The sequence below is a fragment of the Pseudopipra pipra genome, chromosome 13 (assembly GCF_036250125.1).
Source record: "Pseudopipra pipra isolate bDixPip1 chromosome 13, bDixPip1.hap1, whole genome shotgun sequence".
Lineage (NCBI taxonomy): Eukaryota > Metazoa > Chordata > Aves > Passeriformes > Pipridae > Pseudopipra > Pseudopipra pipra.
This window is the reverse complement of record NC_087561.1, coordinates 15,878,331-15,903,797: the sequence shown is the minus strand read 5'-3', so window position 1 is coordinate 15,903,797 and position 25,467 is coordinate 15,878,331. Positions and strand designations below refer to the sequence as shown.

Genomic DNA, 25,467 nt, shown 5'->3' with positions numbered 1-25,467 from the left:
GAGCAGATCTTTTCCTTGTGCTTGTCCAGGGTTCTGACACACAGCCCCGATCCTGGGCCTTACTCAAACAATGACAACTTAATGAGGATTTACTTTGTGCTCTAGATCTCTATAAAAGTAATTTTTAAATAGCATAATGGAATAATATTTACTCGACAGCCTTTGCCTTGTTTATTTCCCCGTGTCTATCTTACAGTCTTGTAAGACAGAAATAAATATTTACTCACTCTTCATTCATGCAGTTTATTCTATGTAGAACTGTAGCCAGCTCTGTGCATCATGTTGCCTTTCAGCTGGATGCTATAAAGAAAGGAAATTAATTGTTGTTAAACTTAGGTATGTGATAAAAAGGAAAAAAAAGAGTTTGTGCTGGCTCCTGTCTGCATTTTACTACATTTTACAGCACGTGCCCCCTCCCACCCTGTCTCCTCTACCAGTGTGGGGGTGTGGATGTGCGTGTAAAAATCAGATTACCTCCAGCTCATTACTGTCCACTGACAGGGTCCCTCTGTAAAAACTTTTGATGAATAGTCAGCATCTCGTTCCTCAGTCATAAAAAACCCTAAGTTGCTTGAAATCATTATTCCAAATGGAAAAATTAATTGTAAATAACTGGAAGTCAATTAAGGCTGGGTTCTGCCGGGTAATGCAAATCTTTTATAGTTTTGTTTCAGTTAACTGCCTCATTAATGATTTATAGATGTGTATACAGCTGTGGGAACCATAGCATTATCTAATGCACTCAGAGAATAATTACATATGAAAAGAACTACGCAGCTCAAGGGAAAAACTCAGAAATTACTTACTGCCTTAACTTCAACCATATTAAGATGCAAAGCATTTAGAAGCCAACTGTGATGTTTTATCATATTCTTGAGGTTTTATACTCTTTTTAAAAGGGGAAAAATAATTCTCTCTAAAGAAATATTTGTATACTTCAGTATTACACAGTACGCAAAAATCAAGATGTCTCAAGTGAGAATGTCAGCATTTATTTATTATTTAAAAGCCTGAGTTATAAAACATTCCCATTCCCTTTGTGCATCTGCTATACAGGAATAAAAGACATTTCTACAGTTAAACAATTCATGGGCATATGCATATATCTCCCTGAATTACACAGAGCTAGGAGTAATTTTAGAAAGTCTTCCTTCTGGAGTCATTTTCCTGGATATACAAATCCATTGGTACTTGTTCTTTGGTGATGCCATTGTTTGAAGTTTTTGTAAAATATTCTTTTCACTCCTGAAACTGATTTCTCATCTAGGAGGGCACTAAACCTGAAGTCTGCACGATCTGCTACTTATTTCTTAGAAATTCTAATCCAGTGATAAACTGCCGTTGGACATTTGGAAGCACCATAGGGGATCCTTTGCTTTTAAGCCTGCTTTTCTTCCTTCTTAGAGCTGAGGGGGTCAGGGTCTTTCTCACCAAAACCTGCCCTGAAATTTCGATTACAGTTGGCTCTGTAACAGTGCAGATCCTCAGCCCAAACCTTTGGCATTGCTGTGAGGGAATTCTCTGGGTTGTGGCTGTGGGAACAGGGCAGAAAAGCCGAGCGATTCCCCTCCGTTCGTGCTCTGCCCCCCCAAAATCATCTTCCACCTTCAGGCTGAGCAAAATCACCAACCCATGTTTTTGTGCACAAAGTGACTCCAGGAAAATTCGAGTGTTTCTGTCCAGCTCTGCTGGTTTGAGCTGTTCCAGCCCAGCCAAAGACCAGGGAGTGCACTGGGGGGTCTCACAGCTGCCTCTTCCCCCAGCACCGACACAACTCCCAGAACTTTCTTCCTCTTGCTCCTTCTTCACCATGTTCTTCAGGCCTCTGCTCTCAGCTCTCTTCTCCAGCCCAATGCTCTTGATTTGTTTGCTCAGTCAGGCATGAGTTGATCTGTCTGTGCTCCTGCTCACACGTCGTGTGATTTAGGGTAAGTGCCTTTTTTGCCATATATTTGGAAATATTAAAATCCTGGCCCAGTTGTCTGTTTGAACTATACAAGGCCAGAGGGAGACAAATAAAATTTTTTATTTTGTCTGCAGATGTTCAGCCTCTTACATAAAACCTACAGCTATCCTGTATCACTTATTCATTTCACAAATAACGTCAGCACGTTTCACCAGGTAGGAAAAGAAAGAAAAAAATCAGCCTGATGTTCTTTTGGTGAGAGGGGGAGTAGGGAAAGGACACCACAAACTCATTCCAGGTTTTCCCAGCGGCACTGAACCACAAACACTGCTTGGCCACCAGCCTGGTGCTCCTGGCCAAGTGGCTGTGGGATTAAATGGAGCACAGAAATGCTCAGTGTCCTGCTTGCTGTGCTGGAGAGCTGCTTCCATAGAGAGGGAGGCTCAGATGAAAACTCACAAGTTTCATCTCTGCAGAAAATCTGTGGTGGCATTTGCTTGCCTGTTAAAAAGCAATTTAAACAGGTTTATAATTGTGCATATATGGTTTTTCTCTCACTGAAGGAAATTACTTACTCTAGATTTTACTCATTGATAGAATAATTCACACTGATGAGGTCTCAGGAGGTCACCTGTTCTCACCTCCTGCCCAAAGACTTCTCCACCTACATCAGTGGCTGTGTGTGAAATGGAAGTGAAGTCAAAGCCATGGGAATAATGTATTTGGTGATTTCATTGCCAGAGAATAAACTAGAAATAGACAATGGAAATTGTCAGATTTTTTTTTTAACTCTGCAGTGGTGTCTTTCTTGATAGTGAAACATTATATTAATCTACAAGGACAAATTAAGGGCTGCAAATCAAGTATCATTTAACATTAGAAAAATGTACTTTTAATTCTAAGCTTTTGAGGTTGTACTGAATAATCTGCATAAGGAACAGCTAAATAAATCAAGATTAGGCTGTCTAGGGTGATTAAACACACAGATACAGCCTTTGGCTTATGACATCCTCACAGACATCCTTATGGAATTCTAGGCACAGATGAGATGACAAACCTGCATTGGCCAGGAAAATAATCCAAGTAGTTTAAATTCAAGAAGTTGGGCTCTTAGGCCCTTGTGCCTTCATTTTGTGCAATGCCCAGAAGTGAGAGGGTCTGTCAGGGTCCCCATGCCCCAAAAACACTCAGCAGCTGTAATGAGGGACTGGCAACAGTCAGCTGGAAGTGCAGATCCATAGTTATTTCAGTAATTGGTAATATTTCACTGAATTAAGGTGCCTTTTGGTGTCCTGCAGGCTCCAGGCAGAGCACACACACATCTACTTATGGAATGGGAAAGGTGGGATCTGCTGGGTTCTGCTGAGGCAAAACATCACAGATGCTCAATGCTAAAGCACGACTGTATCTACAGCCAAGCATTCCAAAGGGAATTGCTTACCCCACTGTATCTGTCAGCCTTCCAGGGCCCAGAGAGTAGCTGAAAAAAAAAATGGATAAAGATATTCTAAAAAAATCCCCTGGGACCATCTCCCGTATTTAATAAGGAAAAGCACCTTCTGTGCAGCCAATAAAAGTTGAATCTCTCATGAAGATTTATACCATATTACACACTGAAATTCAATGTACAACGATACCCTTGTGTATACAGTTGTCAGAATAATAATCTTTGTCTGTCTGATCAACTTATATTTTATGCCAACAACACAGCATTTAATATTATACAGTTTCAGAGGAAGAAAATAAATTTATTCATGCAACAACTTGCCCAGTAGCTTAAACAGACAAAGTGAAAAAAAAATAGCTTGGAGTTTTTACATTAACTTATGATCCACAATACAGATTTCTATGCGATTTTAGCAATTTCATGCAGCAATATAAACTATGATTCTTAATCTAGTTTGTGAAAGTGTCTCACTATTTTATATGTCATGAGGAATAATATAGTTGGATCTGACTGCTGAAGTTTTGCTTTTGGCATTCTCCTGAAATGAGGAGTCTAAAAATACAAATGGTAACCAACAGCTTCTTTCTATATTCTGCATTGTCACATTCTGTGCTGTATTCTTAGGCTTTGTGTCTCAAAATATATATCAAGAAACACTTATAGAGAAGATATACATGGACTCCCCCACAACCAAAGTACTCCTTGACAGAAATCAGTAGAGTCTACCCACGATATAGAGCTGGTTCCAAATGATGCAAAGCTCTGCCAGATAAGAAAACTTCAGCAATATAGAAAATCTCTGTTGTATGTAGATCCATTAAATCTATTCTTCAGGCAGCCTGTGCAGCAAACTGACAGACTTTGAATGATTTATTGTTACCTTTTTAAAGGCATCTACTTTTTACCTTACATTAGTTTTTCTTTATATAACAATACCTGACAAAAATGGAACCTGGCAACACACCACCCCCCAAGCAAGCTAATGAAAAGAACGGAGGTAGGACTGGGAAGAGAAATAAGAGAGCATGGTTAGAAATGTATCTGTACCCCAAGATGTACCCCTAAACCAAAGGGGTATATCATAAAAGGAAGGTGTACTCCAGCCTTTAGGCAAGAGTACTTAAACCTCACTTAAAGTTAAGCTTGCTATTGGTAAGGCCCTGGCACAGGTTGCCCACAGAAGCTGTGGCTGCCCCATCCCTGGAAGTGTCCAAGGCCAGGTTGGACGGGGCTTGGAGCGACCTGGGCTAGTGGAAGGTGTCCCTGCCCGTGGCAGGGGGTGGGACTGGATGGGCTTTAAGGTCTCTTCCAACCCAAACCAGTCTGGGATTGCAGAAGAAAAGGCAAATTCCTGTGAGAATGTAATAGAGTGGGCAAATTTCTCCATGGACTGTGGACTTCTCAAAACCTTCCAATCCTGTGGCCGGGCTGTGTGTGTGCCTTTAGGGAAGCGCTGCCTGATAATATCTTGGTGACTGTCACTGAAACTTTTCCAAAATTATGTATTGTTGCTTCAAGACACAACCAAGTTGCTGTTTCCTCATCATAACAGGATGTGCTTTCAGTGCCTGAAGAACGTGACTGACTCCAAAATACACACACACACACACACACAAACGTGCTCACACACTCACACAGATAACTCCTATGTGGGAAGGAGATTTGTTGGCCAAGAATTGGCCATTTCTTTTGCAATCAAAGGGAGGAAACAGCCATCTACTGTCATATTAATTATCAGAACCTTCCCATTTAGGTTTTTGTGGACTAGTTTATATGTAAGAATTCATACACCAAGATCATTTATATGGAATGAAATACACGTGTTTACTTATGGAAATAGGTGCCACATGACAGAAATGAGGATGAGAAAAACACACCTACAAACCAGGAATAGAAAAAAGCTAAAGGAGGGCACAGATTATGTCCTGCTTTGAGATTTATAGGAGTTTGTTTGCACAGAGCATATTTGGAGCACTTTGATCAGGTTAATTCTTTTATATAAAAGCAACCCGATGCTTGGAGCCTACATCATATTGTCCCATGGGGGGAAAAAAATGTGAGTAACAAATAAGCTGGCCCCCAAAATAACTCAGGCCTTCATGGACTGATAGTCTGAAATTACTCCAGAGAGGTGAGAAATAGCAAAGGGAAATCAAAGCATTGAAAAAGAGAATTGCCTAAAGCATAAGAGAGCTCTTGCACAAGGCCAGCTGAGCAGAGGGCAGAGTTCTGCTGACTTACACCAGCTGAGGAGCTGCCCAGTGTCTGTGTGTTCTTAGAGCTCAGACTTAAAAATATAATCAGTGATTCGTAGAACTGTCTGAGAATTAGAAATGTAGTGTTGAGAGTCCAAAAATAAACATGATCTATTTTTATTGGCAAAGGAAATCACCAAAAATCTCCAGATCAGATTCACAGGGTACAAATGGAACACTTTCAACCTGGAGAGGTTTTATTTGTGACTCAGTCAAATGTTCTCTGAAAATTGGTAAGTGCTGAATAGCACACCACATGAATTATTGTTACAATGGGATTATGACTGATAATGTTGTACAAACAAGATTTGAAGTTAAAATTAAAGATTATAATTCTAATAAAAATCATGGATTCTTAATTGAGAAACCGTTTTAATTACTCAGTAACTATCATTACCAAAATACACTTTTGTGTAGCTTAGTTAAACTTCTGAATTTAAAAAACAAGCAGATTTTTGTTCCATTTAAAAAGTATTCTACTCATTCTGATGATCAGTTTAAAAGATTTCATACACTCCAATTACCTTTCAAATATGTACTGTGTAAGATACTACGACACAAATATCTACACGCTGCAAATGCATTGCACATGAACATTTGTGCTTGTCTAACCAGGCACATTAAATTGAGCTACACAGATATGTGTCATGTATTCCCCTCGGATGGTTCAGGAATGCTGCAGCTACAGGAAAATATCACCTGCCACTACTGCTCCATGGACCCAGTCCTGCTCCTAAGGAAGTGGAATACTTCATGTTTAATAAATATAATCAGGGCTTACCACAGATAGGGAAGAGACTCAACAAACAGAGGTTGATGTTTGTATTCAGACATAGACTTTTGTGTTCAAAATATTTGTATTTTCAGTCCTAAATATTTTTGTCATATATTTGAGAATGGTGAATCTAGAAACAGTCAAATTTTGCAGCTGGTGAAAAAGAAGATTTCCTTCTACTCATAGAACAGCTGCATCTTAGGTTAAAACTGTGTAAACGAAGATTTCCTTAGAGATTCCTTTATCCTCTGGGAAAAGTTTGGAAGATACCCAAGCATACATTAAATATTCTACCATATCTGACCTCATACAGGGTCTTCTATTCTGATTAAATAAATTTCACCTTTTTTTTTTCATCTCATAAACCAATTTGTTTGTCCTAGCAGTGTATAATGAAAAGCTGGTTACATAAAACATAGAGATTTTATGCTTAATGCAAAATGGTGGAGGTAAAAACAGCTGCATAAAATACTTTTGCAGGGTTTTTTTTCCTTTGAAGGAAAACAGGTATCCCTGTTGCCTATTAATCTTTCCTGATTCATTCCATTCAGGGTGGCCAGCAGACTGATAAGATCGTTTCTTCAGATTTCAAAATTACTGAATCTGGAAATAGTTCTCATTTATCTCATGCACTGCTGAGAAAACAATCTCAAATTGTTGGTTCTACTGATGAAGCTTCCTTAGCAACACAAGGGCTCCAGAATTATTTTTCAAACCTTGTCAATGCTTCCTGTGAGGTTTCCGTCACTGTCAGCACCGAACACTTCGCAGATGAGGGGGGAAAAGAACCCACCCAACCCAGAAAGCTTTGATAAATTAATAGGAGGTAAATTAATAGATTAAATTGAATTAGTAGAAGCAGTGATAAATCTGAAATTCCCTAACAATAGTCCAGTGAATAATGTTTTAGATTTACCAAGTGTTTTATCATGTAGATGAGAATCTATAGGGAAGGGACTATGTCCCACTGGTGTTAAAAAAAGCAGGAAAGCTGAGCACTTGCACCTGTGCATTTCTCTGCAGTGTAACACCCCACAGCAGGGGCTCTTTACCCAGGAATCCCTCACTGCATCTGCCTTTCAAAGCCTTGGTGCAGGACAGGCCACCCTACAGGCTGGGGCTCCTCTCCAGAGGAGGAATTCCTGCTCTGCTGAACCTACCAACTGGCCCCTCTCCCTTGCTGGCCCTTCAAATTGGACTTTTCAGCCATATTCTCTCAGGTAAATTATATTTAGGCCACGATTTAAACCTTTACCACATCCAGTTTATATTGATTAAGTCTCAAGTGTGCAGCCAGACTCTTGAAGCCAGATTTCAATAGTTGTAAAGTTTGCAAAGTGTCAGGAGTGCAGGATTTGGCTTTTAATGTAATTGGAACAGACTAGTTTGAAGTTATTTTATTTCAGGTACCTCCAGTCTCAGGTTAGAGAGTGCTTTCTGCTGTGAAGATTTTTTCCTTCTCTGACACAAGCGCTCACCCTCGTTCTCAAATTCACCAGTGCTCATCTGACACTTCACAAGTTGCCAAATGTCTACTCAAACACTAAAAAACCCAGTTCTGCTGAGTTCTAAGCTAAGTGTTAGAGAGGAGAGCTGAAAATTAGCGGGAGCATGTCTACCCAGGGCTGAGCAAAGACACTAAACATTAACCCTTTGCTGGCTGCTCAGAGCACTGTGCAGGGCTGCCCTTTGCTCTCCTGTGTCCTGAGACACAGTCACTGATGCCAGGAGCCTGCTCAGCACCAGGGAGCAGCACCCCCTGTCAGATTTGTCGTGCCCTGACTTCCATTTTTCTTTTTTTTTCCTTCAAATTCCTCAGTACTTTTTTAAAGCTACTTTGATTCAGTCCCTGGTTTCCACAGTGATTGTCACGCAGGGCTGTGTTGCCCAGACTGAAGTGGATATGTGCTTGTGTGCTTGAAGTGGTCAGGAAGGAAAAGAAATTATTGCTGATATTGTGCATGATGAATAATAATATTCTTAACTGTTTGGCTTCAACTTTTAATCTTAAACTACTCCTTGCCATCCTTCAGCCTAATAACAGCTTCTTAAAATTTTAAGAATAGGTTAAATCCTCTTAAGAATAACTCAAGAAGAATAGATTGTTAACCTCCTTCAATATGAGCTGAGTGCTCCCCTCTTGATCCTTTCTGCAGTGACTTCAGACAGACTATTTAAAGCCAAGGAGATTAAATCAGAACAGAATGGTAGACAAAGATTTCAAATGTCCAACACTGAACCATCTACTGCACAAGACCATTGTGTGGATATAAGCTGGTAACATACGATACAAAATGAAGTTAAATAGCATCAATCAACATTATTTGGACCAAGATCTTTCTCTAAAATGTAGTGGAAAACTACATGGGCTTCTAAGCAAAGAAAATGAAAAGTTCAAATAGTTTAAATGTATATATATATATATATTTATTGTCTTCTTGCCCCATCCCATCCAAGGTTATCTGAGCCAAATTTGAGGAAACAGTTGGCACTGCTTTCACCAGGAATATTGAAGAAAACAGGAAGAGTGAGTGTGAGCAAGTGAGTTTAACCATCTTCTTTCCTCCTCGTAAGTGCTTAGTAAATGCTATTTATTTATTTGAATAGTTATGAACTGTGGTATTGCTGCTGCCAAAGAGACAGAACTTCTTCCCCATGTATAATTTAACCAATGAAATGTAGGAAACAGTGCATGAAAGGTACAATTTAATATTAACAAAAATGAAATGTGGGCTCCTGGATATTATACTAAACAAGTATGTCCTTAAACTCAAGACAATTAAACTAATTTAATATATGAAATGAGGGGTTTAGGGGACAAAGGAACTAATAGTTTCTGACATTAAGGAGGTTAGTTTGTTAGCTGGCAACCAGAAAAAATTAAATGCAAGAAAGTTCAGTGCTCAAAGGGATTTCTCAGAATAGATAATCTACGTATCATAGATTTCAACTTTTAAATATTTGGTATATTTCTGCATTACATAAATAATAACTCTACCATTCTGTACTATAAATACATTGCATGAATTCAGATAAATGTTTTATGTTGTTCCCTCCCTCATTTATACCTTTAAAACTGTGCAACTATGTTTTATGCTTTTGAGGATGGCATAATAGAATTTGACATTTTCCAGCTGAGGTGTGGCCTAGTTCCAGCTCCATGCTTCATTACATTGTACTCCCTTTGAGAGGGTGAGAAGAGTAAAAATAGCCAGGTTGTTAAAAATGTAAAAAGCATAAATGAATTCTCACCAGATGTGCTGTTCAATTGTCATTTTCATAAAATTATGGTTGTTAAACTTTTGCTTACCATGGAACACTACAAATCAATATGTGCTACGAACCACAGAGGTTGTTCCTGCCTCACAAGCAGCTCTCTTCTTTGGATTCTCGTATAATTTAAATAGGAGAGGACTGTTCTTATTTAAAATAGAAGCAAAATTATGTGTTAATGTGAAGAAAACTAGCAAATGCACATTAGGTAGTAGAAGTCTGATCACAGACAAATGCACACATTTAAGAGGAATCAGGAAAAACAAATGCTTGAACCCACAAGTTTTTTTTTTCCTTTATGAAAACAGAGTGAACATGGAAAAATGAATATACAAAAATGAACCATAGCATCCCTGTAACCAGGAACAGGATATAAAGGTTATAAACACCAAGTGCAGTCCCTAAGTTAGAAAGGTAAATAGTTTAATAGCTTCTAACACACTGTCTTTTTGGCAAGGAGTAAATGAGAGTGTAAGCAACACATGAAATTTGTTTTCCTTATCCTGCTGGGCAGATTCAGGATGTTTTTATCTTAACATCAAAGCCGGTGGTTTTGGCACCAGGTAACAGAAATGCCTCACAATTCATTCAAATCTCTTTTGCTGAATGCTGGATCAAATTCTAATGTTCAAGCGTGAAGCCTATTTTATGGCTGTTCTCTCACTGTAGGACGAAAGTAAAATAATTGTTTGAGGAGAAAAATGGGAATTATGGCACTTGCAACTGTAAGGGCTCCTGCACACGGGTGACTTGCTTGCTGAATGTCATAGGAAGTTTGGGCTGAAGATTTCTGCTGCCTGAAGGAAAAGTGCTGTTCTTTGCTTGCAAAAGTTGTTACAAACAAGATAGCCAAGAGGAGAGATTTGTCAGCTCCCCTCTGGATGGCAAAAGGTTGAGTAGATTACTCAATATTTGTCAGGTTTGAGGTGATTGCCTGTCACTACACAAGAAGTAAATAATATTGACAGCTCTATAAGATCAAAATTCAAAGCCTGCAAGGATATGTGCCTGAATCACACAGAACATTGCAAAGACCTTCTGTGTTAGGAACCTGTTGGGCTCAGCTGTGAGGAGAAGAAAGAGTGCCCACACCAGCAGGTGAGCGACAGGGGATGGTCCCTGTCACATCTGTGTTCTCCAATCACATCACCCAGCCCTACCAGGATGTTCTAATAATGTACTGGAAACAGCCTAAATAATTCTCTGTTATGCTGGACTGACATATCAGCTCGTTCTGAGCCACTGTGGACATTTAACATGAAGCTGTACACCTGTATGTAGATCTAAAGAGCTTAAAAAATAAATTATATGTTTTTTTTTAATTATTGTTTTCCCTGCACATCCGTATTCATCCTCAGAAAACCTCTGAAAAGCTGACATTTATGACCAATCCCCTGTGTAATCCTGCTCCTATAGCTGCTCCAGGCTAGTGTGGGTGCAGCTTTAGGAGCAATGCACAGGGAGCCTGGATCTCCTTTGGAATCACTGACCCTGTTACTAATGGCCATGGATTCTGAATAGAGAGGGCACCTGATCTGCTACAAATGCAGAGGGGTGAAAAGCAGAATAACAGGAAGGGTCACCAAACCCTTGATTAAGTAATCTGGTAAATGTGGCCTGAATGGGAGGAGAACCAGGATTAAATAAAGAACAACTGTGAATGGAAAGGGGGAGCAGAAATTCAAGGGGTAAACTGAGCTGCAGTCAGAGAAAGAGGAGAGGGTGGAGCTTGTTTGATTAAAATATAGGAGACCTGGTATCAGGTGAGGGCTTGCAATGCTCAGCTGAAAGAAAACCCGGTCTGGTGAGAGGATTTGTTAAAGACCAGGACAAGAGGCAAGTCTGAGGGGTGGGGAAAAAAAAAAGGAAGTGAAGCATATTTAAGTCTACTCAGCAGAGGAATACAGCTACTAGTCAAATATTTGTTTTATTCCTATGTCTCCTACCTAGAGATTTTGAAATATCAAAAATGCAGATGTTTTTATTTCTCATTAGGCTTCAGCATGAACTTTCTCTAAGCATGGAGGTCAATGGAAAAACTCAAATCTTTCTGTTTATGTTCTAAAACTAATGGTTGTAAACATTGATGAGCAATTTCTCTCCTGGAAAACGCTTTCAGAGATTGAATCATTTGTTGGAATATTAGAAAAAATGGTGTGAAATAATTGCAGGCCCATAAACTTTCAATATGGAAATACTAAATGATAAAAAGATCCACCTCTTATCAGTCTTTACACTGGCAGTGTGCAGCATTGTTCTGCTGGTTTTTGAAAGAGACTACTTATGTTACCTTATCACATTAACGAGTCTCTTAATTAAAATATATCTGTGTTATCATCTAACCTTCATTTCAAGTCATTAGCATGACTAAAATGATCTGTAAGATTTTAGATACAATATCATAGGCAATGTTTTCAAGGATATCTATGGCTTTAGAATTTTTTATTAACTCAAAAGCAAAAAAATAATTAATTGTTTAGTTCTGTCAAAGTAAGCCTCAACTTCCTGAAGGTTTCTTTCCAACAAAAAAAAAGCAGATCCCACCTACCTGCTTTTAATGGGTGAGAGACAAAGCAAAACACAAACCAAAATACACCCCACAAATCTTGCTTTGGAAAGCATGACTGAAAAAAATAAATCACACTCTTAAAAGGGAATTAAAGATTTCCTGGGAATGGCAGGGACCTCAGTAAAGATATTATAATGTGGCATTTGATGTTCTAGAGGGATTTCAACAAGTTTTGCATGGTCAAATTCCATTAATAAGTTGGCTTCCTTCCAAGGCTGTGTCTGTCCCTCTCATCTGCCATAGTGCCCTGACTGGAAGGAAGCCTCACCTCACCTGCTCAGGCACATCTCAGCAATTTTAATTGCTTTTTCTTGCTTGTTACAGTACCAAACAGGCTTAGAAAAATCCCAGCACCTTATAATGCAGATTATGTGGGTTATGAGTAGAAGGGCAACAATTTTGGTGGCGGTGTAAGAGGATTACAGAGCGTGTCGGTGGGGAAACGCCACGTGGAGGGATATTAATGATGGTGGGAGGGGGGAGCAGGGGACAATCCATGGAATTGGGCTTTGCAAGGAGCTACTCGGGGAGAACCACTACAGCAAGTATTGTCACTGCAGTGCTCTGTAATGGATGGGTTTTATTCTCGAGCCACGTTTGCATTTGAATTATAAATACATATTTACTGTCCCTTTCATTTTGCAGAGCTGGAGTGTGTGCAGGCTGAGACCAGGCACGTTCTGAGCCAGCCTGACTCAGTTTTTAGCAGATGACCTTTAATTAGTGGGAAGATATTCTATCCATATCATATTCGTTCACTTGTCTTACTGGGCATTAGATGGCTGCTGTGAAGCATAAAGGATTTTTTTTGTCCTAATCCCTGTGATGTGACATGATTAATGAGATGAAATTCCCATTTGGAGTTTCCTACCAATCAATAGGCAGATGGGCAGTAGTGGATGTCGAACAACAAGACAGCAGGAGTTGCTTAAGCTCTTGCTACTTTCATAGAGGAAAAATATTTGGAGACATAATTTAAAGGAACAGTTATTATCCATTTTCCACATTTCTCTCCTCTTTCAATAACTGTTTCTTTGTTTTTAATGGACATAGAAAGGTAAAAATGTTATATATAAAGTCATATATGCTAAAATAACTCTGTTTGAAAATCCTAATAATTTCCCTGAATTTCACAATGCCAAGTGGGTATAACACTGCACTGGCATTGAAAAGCCATTTGCAAAACAGTGAGTCTGATTTTCCTCCACATCCATGTGGATATAAATAAACAGCTACAGGAGAAACCAACAGAATCACAAAGCATTAGAACAAGGCCCATGTGAATACAAAAGTAGGCCAGTGATTCATTTTTTTGATGCTCCGGTGAAAAATCAAATGCATTTTGCAGACCTTAAAAAAATACACAAACTTTTTCACAAACTCCAGCATCTCACTCCCTGAGCACATATTCTTTGATACCTAGTCACTGACATGTAAAATGATTTAAGGAATAATCTTCTATAGGTTATTCTCAGCTGCGAAAAATTTTAATTTCAGTTTATAAAATTGGTAAAAAGTCATGTGATTTTATGTCTTTACAGTTTGTTTTCTCTTTCTTGCTAGTAGAATTAATTTCTAAGTATGGGTAACTTATTAAAATAAATTATATTAAACAATTTTACTTTTATATGTCCCAAGATTAAAAAAAAAAAAAACAGCACTAATACCTAAAAGGAAATGATAAACCAAAAGGCAGAATATGGCAGACTGGTGGATCTCTGCCAACCAGATAAAAATCTGAAGAAATAATCCAGGTTTCCAAACAGGAGAAGCAACAGGTTTCAGGAGACTTCTTTCACAGCCCTTGTGTGGATGATTATTTTCTTCTCTGCAATACTCTGCTGTTTCTTTTAAATAGAAGCATTTATATTTAGTTATTTTGTATGTTTTAATGATTTATCTTATATTTTCCTCTCATTGCCTCGCTCTCCCTCCCTCTCTCTCAAAGACAAAGATGCACACACAGTAAAATTCATAACACACTCTTCCTAATGAACAAACTCCCACCGAGCACCAAAGTGCTTAATGATGCTCAGCAGGCAGAGTTCTGCAGTTCCCCTATGTGAGCCAATATATAATCACACCACAAGTTAAGATAATATTTAGGTTGCCAAGAGAAACACTGAAAATGTAAGGCATGCTGCATTTAAATTTGTCCAAACTTTAATTCTGTTCCTTTGTGTTTTCATCCACTGCAGCTGGGGGAAAAAAATGGTAAACTATATGTGATTATGAAATTAAAATCTCTTTACAAGGCAGCCAAAGTAAATATAGGCAAACTGTTTTTAATCAGTTTTCAGTAGCCTGCAATATACTCTATTGCAAGGAGTTTTATATATGTAGTACATACTATATATATTGATCTCATCTTCTTTTCCTTAGTAATGTCTACAGAGCAGATTCTGCAATTAATCAGCTCTATAGGTACAGTCCCACCTGCAATGAAGTTTACAATTATTGAAAAAAGCTTTTTGCCCTGGTCTTTTATTAGGGGGGTTTTAAATTAGAACTGGCAGTTAGAAAACTTGCCATCATGGACCACTCGCATGTACTTTTAGGAATGTTGTTCAAATATGCATCAAATTATTGTTGAAAGAATAAAGCAAGCAGACTCTTAAACGGGTGGTGGTGGGTCACAGCCTGATCCCATCTGCTGGAATGGCTCAAAAAAGGTGTGAATGTGGCATCTGGGGACATGGTTTAGTGGTGAACATGGGGGAGCTGTTAGACCAGATGATCTTGGGGGTCTTTTCTGACTTAAACATCAATATAATTCTATGATTTTAGTTGACACTGCAGGTCCCCCTTATGTCCTGAGGCAGCTGGGCTTCTCTCTTCTTCCCTGGGTGGGTGTAGGGGGAGAACAGGTAACTGTGAGCACTGCTCTGGCTTTTCCTCAGATCCTTATCCTTGTGTCCCCTTGTGAGGGATCCTGGAACAGTTTTGGGTTTGTTTTTTTTTTTGTGTTTGGGGTTTTTTTTGGGTTTTTGTTTGTTTGGTTTGGTTTAGGTTTTTTGCCTCTGTGTGTTTTTGTTTGTTTGGGTTTTTTTGTTTTGTGGGCTTGGTTTGTTTGTTTTGGTTTGTTGTTGTTAGTTTTGTTTGGGTTCGCGTTTTTGTTCGTTTGGGTTTTTTGTTGTTGCTGTTTTTGTTTTTGGTTTTTTTTTTAGGAGCAGAATCAAGAGTCCTATAAAAATTTGGCAAAAAACATGTCAGTTGAGACCAATCCCTGTCACTGCTATGGTGCCATGCCAGGGATCATTGTCCTTGTGGGGAAAACCAAGGACACATCGGTAGCTACAGTTATTTAGAGGAAAATATGTTGGACTACTGCATGGCTCCTGTGTTCATATCACATCTTCTCTTCATCTGTGCAGTGATGCTCCTAAAGGCAGGCATGGAACAACACTGTCCCTTTTGGGCTGCATCATTAAAACAGACAATGAGGGTGATGTGTAAGAGCAGCAGTGGATGGGGTAGATCACGAACAGGGCACAGAACGTGCATCCTTCAGCTACACACGTGTGCTTACAGCAAAGAATTGGTGCTTTGTTGGGTGCTTTAAGAGATTATTGGATTAGATGGCAGACAAGCAATGAATAAGACACTTTCAAGAGGTTTAGTTGTACAGAACGTCACACCCAGCTCTAAGGTCCCTTGAAATCCCATAGCCAAGAGCAATATTTTCGGTTTCTTCTTTGAAGTCTTGCTTCGTGCTTGGTGTTTTCTTTGTAAAAAGACAATAGTCATTAGTGTGTTAGTTTAGCAAAACAATTAAGCACACTAAAATGATGTAAATACATGCTTTATTTATGATAAGGCTCACATATGCATGCCCACTTGCTCTGATTTTTTTTTCTTTGGATCTTGGTGCAATACATGATTGCAAATTGTTTTACACATTTCTCTTCTCTAGATTCTTGACCACGTGTGACTGTGCAGCAAGTTCTGTTGAGAAAGTTCACATTATGAATGTCTTACCCCTTTGTGAGTGATTTTTTTTTTTTTGCATGCTCTAAAAATTACTTCATTCAACTAAATACTGCAAAACTCTCTCCATTTCACATTGATTTAGTTAAAACACTGCAAGAACCACAGGGCTGAGGAACTGAATGTAATAGGCAAGGATGCTTTTTTGTTTCCCCGAGGAATGATATATTCAATTATATATTGAGGCTCTGATTTCCTAAAAGGTTAAATTGAGGAAATGCTGGGATTTCAGTTATCTTTGCATTTGACCACAGTCTGAAGTTGGATGGGTTCCCACAGCCAGCTAATGTTTCTACTGCACTGGCCACCCAACCTCCTAAAATGTCCCAATAAAGGCCAATGATTCTTATTTATCCAGTGCTTGTTCTTTGTGTACCCTACAGTTTTCACTGTGGTAAAGCAGACAAGCCTTATCTCAAATTAAAAAAATCTCTTGTGCATGGATTTTTTTCTATTTATTGGGGAAGCTGAGGTTCAGTTCTCCTCCTGTTTCATAATCATTGCAACCTTAACAGAGTATGAGGCATAATTTCCCCCTTACAGATTATGTAACAGGCAATGCTGATATAATTTTTTTTTCCTCAGGACTCACTTGGGAAAACATCTTGCAAATACCTTGAGAAATTCTGTATCTGGTACTACACAGTTTATTTCACTTATATGAGAAGAGTTTTATGCATGTTCCAACACAATAAATAACTTCACACCAAAATGGCTGAATGAACAAAGGGTTTGGAACATGAAGTTCATAATTCTCTTACTGATAATTATACACATAAAAGTACATCTCTGTGTGGATTTGTTTAGAAGGAGGGTCCATTCTTAAACTTCCAGAGCACTTCTTTAAAATATGAAGCTGAAAAGCCCAAGTTTGAATATTAACAACAATGCCTCAGGTTAAGATGAATATTTATTGCAGACTTCTTTTGAGAAATGGGAACAGTCTAACCCATGTCTCCTAGATTTATTTTCTTTTTCCACCACAGCATAGTAGGAAAATACTAAACATTTTAAGGTATTTCAGTAAGCAATAGGAGTATTTTTGCTATGCAAATATGTTTAGAGAGATAAAGATTCTTGTGTTCAAAAGGAAATGGAAGATAGTTGCTTGAGAGAGACTTGTGCTTACAAGGTTTTGCTGTTATAAAGGAAAATAAAAGTAGTTGTAAGGGCAAAAATGGGCAATTGCTCTTAGCTTCTGCACCATTAACAATTGTACTGTGTGGGAGAAAGAATAAAAAAGGTTTTGTTTTGAAGAAGCTACTTATGAACTGGCAATTACAGCTACTGCCTCGGGCTCCTGCAGGAAAAAGCTTTTAAGTGCCAAACTCAGCTGAGGTTGTTGCATTACAGAGAGGGTGAGCAGGAGGTGTTCCACAGGCAGAAACAGGCTGGCTCTGCCCCTGCTTAGCTGGGGGACTAAAACCCAGCTGAACATCCTTAGTGCAATGCTGAGATGACTTAACACTGAGTTTAAAAGCCAGGGCCCATGAGCCTGGGCCCAGGGTTACCACCGAGGTTGGGCTCGTACTGGCCATGCTCACGTTGCTCTGCTGCCCTTGGGTCAGGGACAAAGCAGGACTTTGTGCCAACAAAATCCTGTGTATGTGCTGATATCCTGAGTGTGGTTGAACTGCCAGGGCTCTCCTTGCACGGAGAAACAGGAATTCTCTCTGCCCCACAGAGGTCATGCTCACCCCGGCATCGTCCTATCCTTCTGATAGGAAAAGCTTAAATATCCATTTTTTTTCCTCAGCTTTTTGGACTGAGCTTATATTTATGCCTCAGGCATATCAAAAAGCTTGAGGCATATCCAATACTCCTCACCCCCCAAAAAGTTCTTTTAGTAATAATTCCACCTTGTTGTGAAGGGAAAACAGCTTGTCTGTTCTCATGGACAGCCAGGACCACTTGGTGGAGGGGAGGATTAAGAGGAGTTCTCTGTATTGCTGTACAGTGACTTTTTAGAAGGAATTATCATTAGCTGCCTTAGAATTAACAGGAATTCACCTCTGTTTTCTTATATGTTCACCTAAAGCTACAGACGTTCCCCCAATGTGGTTTATTGGCCAATACTCCTTCCACAGGGGCACTGAAAGAGAAGTTTATAAAAAACAGCCCCTTGAAAAAAGGGTCCTACTCTGTGTTTAGACATACAAATAGGTGTCTTGATTTTCAAGTGCATGAAGTATCCCTTGGCTCCAAATAAAGTAACCCAATATTGAAGTGATTAATGCTTTTAAATATCAGAAGTTTTTCAGGTACTGAACAGATGAGCACAGCAGATCATGTGGAAGTTCCTTTAAATTAAAAAAACCTCATGTCTCTGCTCTGCTAAAAAGAAAGATATTTAAGATTTGCCAGTATTGCTCTCTGTTCCATATTTGAGCAGGAAATCTTTAAATATCTGATACTTCCCCTCCCAGCAGAGGCCTGACTGGAAAGCATAAGAAACCCATCCCATTTACTCTTTTTAACCTCATCACTGAAGACCTGAAGAACCAATAAGTCTCCCAGCTAAAACCACTCCTCATTCCTTTCAAATGCAAGTTAATCCACTGGGCTTTATATTCCTCAACAAATAAAACCTCTCATTTGAAAAATTAGAAAAGGTTGGCCTGCACAAGACTGTCCATGAGTTGGGAAACAGGAGAATCTGTAGTGTATCGAAACCATGCAATGGGAGAAGTTGAAATTGTGCACATCCAGCCCATTTCCCACCAGGTTTGCACACGCAGAGTTGCTAAACCTCGTTACAATGTAGCATAAATGGAGGCCTAATTATCATAAGAAACTGATCCAAAAGAAAATCCCATCAACATACATGAAAACGAACTTGATGTGTTTGAAATGCAGCCAACTACAAATTAATTCAACATAGATTACATATACAGGGAGAGAGAGACTCCAGCAGAGTAACTGGCATTGTACTGGTGTATGTGCCAAGGAGATTCCCTCTTTCCCTGTATCCCCTCCCAGTCACTAAGATGAATTATATTTGTGCACCATATGCTCCAGCAAGAAACGAAGCAGTGGTCAACCTCTTAGTCTTGATTGCTGTAATTTCTTTATAAATTAATTTATGTTATGTCTGTTTCCCCTTTCCTGACAAGTGATTCTGGGCCAAACTCAGCCATATTGTGGCCTTGTAAAAGACCACAAAAAGGCTGCTAATTACTGCAGCCCTGCACTGTCACAGTTGCTGATGGCATCCAGGCAGAGCCATGGAAGTGTCTGTGCTATGGGAATACCAGTGTGGCAGCAAGGAAGGATCTAAAGATGCCTGCACTGTGTCTAAGGTAAGAATAGCCTGAGAAAAGTTTCTATATCCTTCAGGATCCAATCTGGTTTTACTGTGAGTGTCGCTCTGTGTGATGGAGCAAAGAGTGGAGGTGAGAGCAGGGAAGAGCTGACTCAGTCCCGCTGGCACAGTGCAAGCACCTGAGCCATATTATTGGAAGAAAATAACTTTGGAAATCCTGTTCCTACTCCACCTGCTGCTGTGTGACTGAGCAGCAGATATTTGTGTCTTCATGCTGGTGGAAGAGCCATTTATTTTCTCTTTATTGCTATGGTCTCCAGATTTCAAGTTATCTGAAATACTGTCTTAGTTAAGTTCATATTGCTCTGCCCTTCAGGTCATAGCAGATGCCAGGGCCAGAATATTCTCTAAAACACTGGCAGATGTTTGTTTGAGTGGACTTTTATAGGTCTGAAGCCTCATTAGTTGTTTTCATGACCCGAATACTAATTCAGCAATGTGATTCTTAGGCTCTGGATCTGAATACTCAGACAATTCTGATTAATTTCAATCTACTAGTTGTCACTATTTAAAAATAACAGAAATTAATTCAATAAATACATTTTAAGCCAATAAAAATTCTGTTTAAGTATAGCATGTGATTAACAAAATCCCTTCAATAAAGTGAAGTATTTCATGTCAAGATGTCCCAGCAAAAAATAAATTGTTGGGTCAAGTGGCAAGTGAAAGATATTCAGGATTGGTAACACCTCATTAAAAACCATTTCAACTGCCCTAAGGCAAGATGTTAATACACAGTAATTGTCTGCCCAGAGCAAATCTTTTTCCAGTTACATGAATAATGCAAAGTAACTAAATATGCTTGTTTATGTATTTAGCAGATTCACTATAGCTTCAAAGCTAATGACTCATTTTTTAGTGTTTTATGCTACAATCACAAGTTCACAAATAGGAGAAAAAAAAGGTTAAAAACACTCTCTTCTTCAACTGCAAACTTCATTTGCAGAAAAAAAATTACAAAAATAATTAGGGCATCTGTAAATCCCAAGGAATTAGTACTGCTGCTGCATCTACATTCGTCTTGTTGCTCCAATAAAACTGTGAACAAATAAGAGGACACCAGTAATACTAATTTAACCAGTTTAAGTTGTATGTCTATCACTGTACCACAGAAAATTACAGAATGTTTTCCAGTTGCCTATGTAAAGTTGTCTGTGTGTGTTTTCAGCATTTTGACAAAGAATATCTGTAAGTAGAGAAGCAAAAATTCTGCTAAATCCCAAGTACCCTCAAAACAGAAGACAATTTCCATCTTCAATCTGCCTGTAGAAAAGGAATTTGAGATTTATCCACCCTGAAATAATATTTTGGTCATATGCTTCAGATTTTGAATGTCTGGAAAAAAGAAGTTTGCTTTCCTTCCGGATTACTGATTTATAAACTACTACTCTAATTTTTGGAAAGGCTAGAATTCTTAACACTAATCCCTAGAATTGATACTTCATGTGATATTTTATGAAAGTAGATGTTTTGATAGGCACTGAATGTTGAAATAAGTATTTTACAGCCTGAGCCAAGAAAAAATGTATCTCTTATCTAAAATAATTTTTACAACAATACTTTTGGCTGCAACCACTGGATCAATGATGTACAATTTGTGCATTCTAATGTCGACTGGAAGGTGTAAACAAGACTTAATAGAGTGCTCCAGAATATTAATGTCCTAGCTGAAGATTTTACTTATTATTCATGCCTAGTAAGTAGTCAATATTACTGTTTCTTGTGTGTCTGCTCTACTGTAAATAGCTCAGAGTTATGATCTGTTTTGCAATCTAGAATAAATATTCTATTTCAGTTCAACAGGAAGGTGTTGCTGCTGGATTGAGTTTTTTCATTAGCAAGAGACAGTGGGTAAAAAACATTTGCTCAAATTCTTTCATTCCCCAAAGTATCCCACTCTTCAGAATTAAGCAAAATTTCCTGCTAATATCTGGTGGTCTATCCTGAAAGGCTTGTATCAATTAGCATACAAATATAATTTATGTAACTGTAAATTGTCTCAGTGAAGAACCTTTTATGCTCAGGAAAGACAATTTCCTCTGGTAACTCCATAACCCTTGAATGGGTCCTGTAACAATCAGCCACACAGGGCAAGAATCTGTGGTGTGGTATGTGGGGAATTCAAATCTCTGCCGTGTTAACAAACAAGCTGCTCTTTAATTAGACATCTTAAGCTATGTTTTTCACTATTTATATTCTGAACTTATGATCTAATCAAATCAGGATTGAAAAAATAATAGGAGAAGGAACCATGAAGTTAAGAGTAATGAGACTGAGCAGAATCTGGAGAAAACCACCCGAGTTTGCACAGATTTTTCAAAATGTGGATGTCAAGGCTAGAAATGGGTATCAGGGATGTACTGTGCAGTCTGAAGCCCTTTAGAGAAACGAGAAGTAGCTATTATCTCTCTCCTATTGACATGTTCCAGCCTTGATTTAAAAGGTGTGTTTTTCAGACAAGCCAGGGTAGTTCATGCCTACCCTATGCTTGGCCTTCCCTGCTGAGAATACCAACAAGAATGTCTCATCTCCATGTGATGTTTAATCTAGACTGTAAGCCCCTCAGGGGCAGGGATCACATCTTCTTGTCTGTAAAACCTAATGTGCACATATGGCAAAGAGCAAATAGGAAAAAGGATCACAGGCAATACGTGGGGCTAAGTTTTGTTTACCTTTCCAACATGAAAGTGTATTTACGCCGCAATTACTTTCTAGAAAACTTAAGCCCAATAAAGCCTGTGCAGCTCTAGTCAAAATGCACACCAGGGTGATGTGATGCCACTCAGTGCAGCAATGTGAATTTTATCAGCAGCTTATTCTCCAGCAAAAGTGTTCTGGGAACAGCATTTGAGGTTTAAAGGCTAGTGAGGAAGTCTGAATCCTTTGTTTTATCCCGATGTATGTCTGATGTGACCCTGCTTTAAGAAGAACTGGAGAACCTCCAAACACAGCAATAGAATTTAAAGTAAGGAATGACAGAAATTTTCAGGTTTTCAATGCCTTTTTTCCTGTTTCTTTCCCCAGTCAAAAAGCAGCATGTAGTAGCTGCACAGTATCAGCAGTGCAGTGCTGAGGATGGTTAATCTGTGACCAGGGATGTGGGAAGAATGATGTTCCTCAGCAGTGTGTTAATCACCTGACCACGGCGGTTAAAAATGGCTTCAGCACAACAAAACCCAGGGAAACAAACTCCCAGGCTATCACAGGGTGGCTCTGACTATCCTGTTTCCAACGGCAGGTTGTGCCAGAAAAAGCTGGAGTTACATCTTTAAAGTAATTTAAACGAGCAGCCAGCTTTGGCCAAGATGACAATAAGCGGAAATAATGCAGGTGAAGAGCTAAAAACTGCCTTCCCAACGCAAACACCCTCTGCTGAAATCATAAAGTATGCACACGAGCGCTGGGTTGGAGCAGGGAGCCAGCTTTCTGCCAGAGCTGGCAGCGGAGCAGAACATTATTTGGATCCAGAAACTATGTTAGAGAGGACAACAACATTGTCTTTATGACTCATTTTTGTCAGACTGGATTCAAAACTTATACCAACAAATTTGACATTTCGTACTGCTCTGCAGAAAGCAAGGAAAATGAGTCCATGTTTTAAAACAGCAGGGAAGCTTCCAGTGCTACAATTAACTGGTAACATATGCCACTGCTGCCAAGAGGATTTTTAATCTCTTTAAACATTAATGTAGCATTTTTGCTTCTGTCGCAATAAGGCAGCCATCTGTGTTTGAACCTGCTGGGAAACCAGGGATATGTTTACAGAGAGAGAAACAGAGAGAGGCAGGGAGGGAGGTAGACATCCATGTTTCTAGACCCAGCATCAAAAATAACAATTCAAACCTTTTAAATAGTATTATTAAGGTGTCATATAGCAGTAGGAAGATTGTTAATATGCTCAGACTGCTCAATTTAAAACTGAGTGAAAAGATAACCCCCAACCCAGAACATATTCTCCTTATTTAATATACTTGTTTTTCTGCATAACTGTGAGAAGCGAAAGGATTTCATTTCAGACTTATTTCCAGGAAAATCCTGGGTCTATGACATTGAAACAAACTTCTTATATAATATCAAGCAAAAGTAAAAAGTTGAGTGTTCTGCAAAGCCTTTCAGCATGATCCTCCAGTTCTGCATTTCTTACAGCACTGTATTCTAATGTTTATGAGATTTTAATTTAATTATTTTTTATTAGAGAGTAATGTCCTCTGAGAACCAGACACAAAAATGCAAGCTCACAGCTACCCTCTGTAGACGTATAAAAGGTGATGGATCTTGGAAAAACACCAACCCTGCTTTTTTTTTCCAGTTTCTGTCTATGCTCCTTGGGATGACAACCCCCAGTATGTGAACAAATGTCAGGAAGAGATAAAAGTGTGAGGGGTTTGGCCTGGGTGGCAACACTGTACTCAAAACCACGTCTTGAAAACCCACAGTCATTGATCTCTCCTGGGTTTGGGGATGATCCCAAAGCAGTTCAGAGCTGCTGACATGACTGCTGGTGGCTCTAGAGCCAAGGTACCCTCAACAGCATGAGCTGGATCCGTGGGACAAATAGCCCCCAAAATAACTGATTACAATGGCATGAGAAACATCCCAAACTGAGGATGGATTCCTGGGAAAGTGCCAGCCCTGACACAGATTACCGTGCTCTTTATGAATGCACATGGTTAATATTTTTAATTTGGTGGACTAAATTGTGAAGTGCTGACATCCAGCATCTTTTGATGAAGCTGCAGGTGCTGAGCACATTTAAAAAATGTAGCCACACATATTTGGGCCCATTTGTTTTTCCTGGCTGCAGCAATTCAGGTGGGAGATTTTAAAGAACTTAAGTGTGCTTTTTGCTGCTGGATTATTGCTGTTTGCTGTGGATATATTGACTAATGGATGGAAAGGGGATACAGGAGTGGTCAATTGTGTTAATAAGGGTTGTCAAGCAGGAGATAAACCCCCTTTTAAATGAATATATACATAGGTTAAAATATATCACATGGATCTAGACACAAGTGTATAAACCTCGGAGTCTGGACCTTTGGTTACAGCTCCTAATTTAGTTTACATGTAAAATGGCCATAAATAACAGTTATTTCTCACACAGACAATTAAGTACCTAATACTTATAAAATACCATGTATCACACAGACCTCTAAAGTTCTGAGAAAAATCTTATGCTGTTTTTCTGATTTATTACATCCTATATATTTCCTATTACATCCCATTTCATTTCCTAATGAAAGAAAACCCATATAAAAAGAATAATTTCCTTTCTTATAATACTTGTTTCAATTTTATCTCTTTTTGTTTAAAACAAGCCTGTTCTGAGCCTCTTCTTAGCTTTCCTGAACTTGGAATTGGCATGTACTACCTTATATCTTCATTATCTGTTGAACTCACCCATTAAAAGATAAGTGTGTCTTTTAACAAACCAGTTCACCTCCCAGCAGTGAAGCTTTGACTGTAATTGTGAATTGTTTGATTTTTGACTCACTAAATATGTGCTTAAGTATTTAAGTTCCCCACATTTTTTGCCATTATACTTTAGAAAGTCTTTTGTCATGAGCTATTTCTCTTAAAACAAACTAAGGTAATTCTGTCAGACCAAAATAAGTGGAGCAGGAAAAACTGAAAAGAAGGAGAGCAAAATTCTTGACAGTGACAGTATTTATGAGCCACCTGCACAGAAGCAGTGGAATTTTTCTAGATGACTCATCACTGCATTTTCTAAATTATTTTGTCCATCTATTTTTTAATACTTGTGGTTCCAGCCAGATTTTACCTTTGAAATGACACCCTGTGATTACCTTGGAGTTTGCTTTCTGCAAAATATTTGAGATAAAAATTCTGCCACAGAAAAATAATTATTTATTATTATTTTTTTCATCAACTCTTGCAGAATTCTCACTTTTCATGAGCTCTGTGTACTGAAATTT

At 38.8% G+C, this 25,467-nt stretch overlaps 1 long non-coding RNA gene across 4 annotated transcripts in view; it reads right to left on the bottom strand.

The window, feature by feature from the left end:
• LOC135421539 (uncharacterized) overlaps window positions 1-25,467 on the bottom strand; it is a 137,092-nt gene that overhangs the window by 3,603 nt on the left and 108,022 nt on the right. The window contains exons 1-2 of one of the 4 annotated variants that reach the window (XR_010434063.1): window positions 3,348-18,654; window positions 228-2,582 (exon numbers count right to left, since the gene is read on the bottom strand). This is a non-coding gene — a long non-coding RNA (uncharacterized LOC135421539). Of the gene's footprint in view, window positions 1-227; window positions 18,655-25,467 lie in introns of those variants that run through there. The other 3 variants (XR_010434064.1, XR_010434062.1, XR_010434061.1) reach the window with 3 other exon arrangements.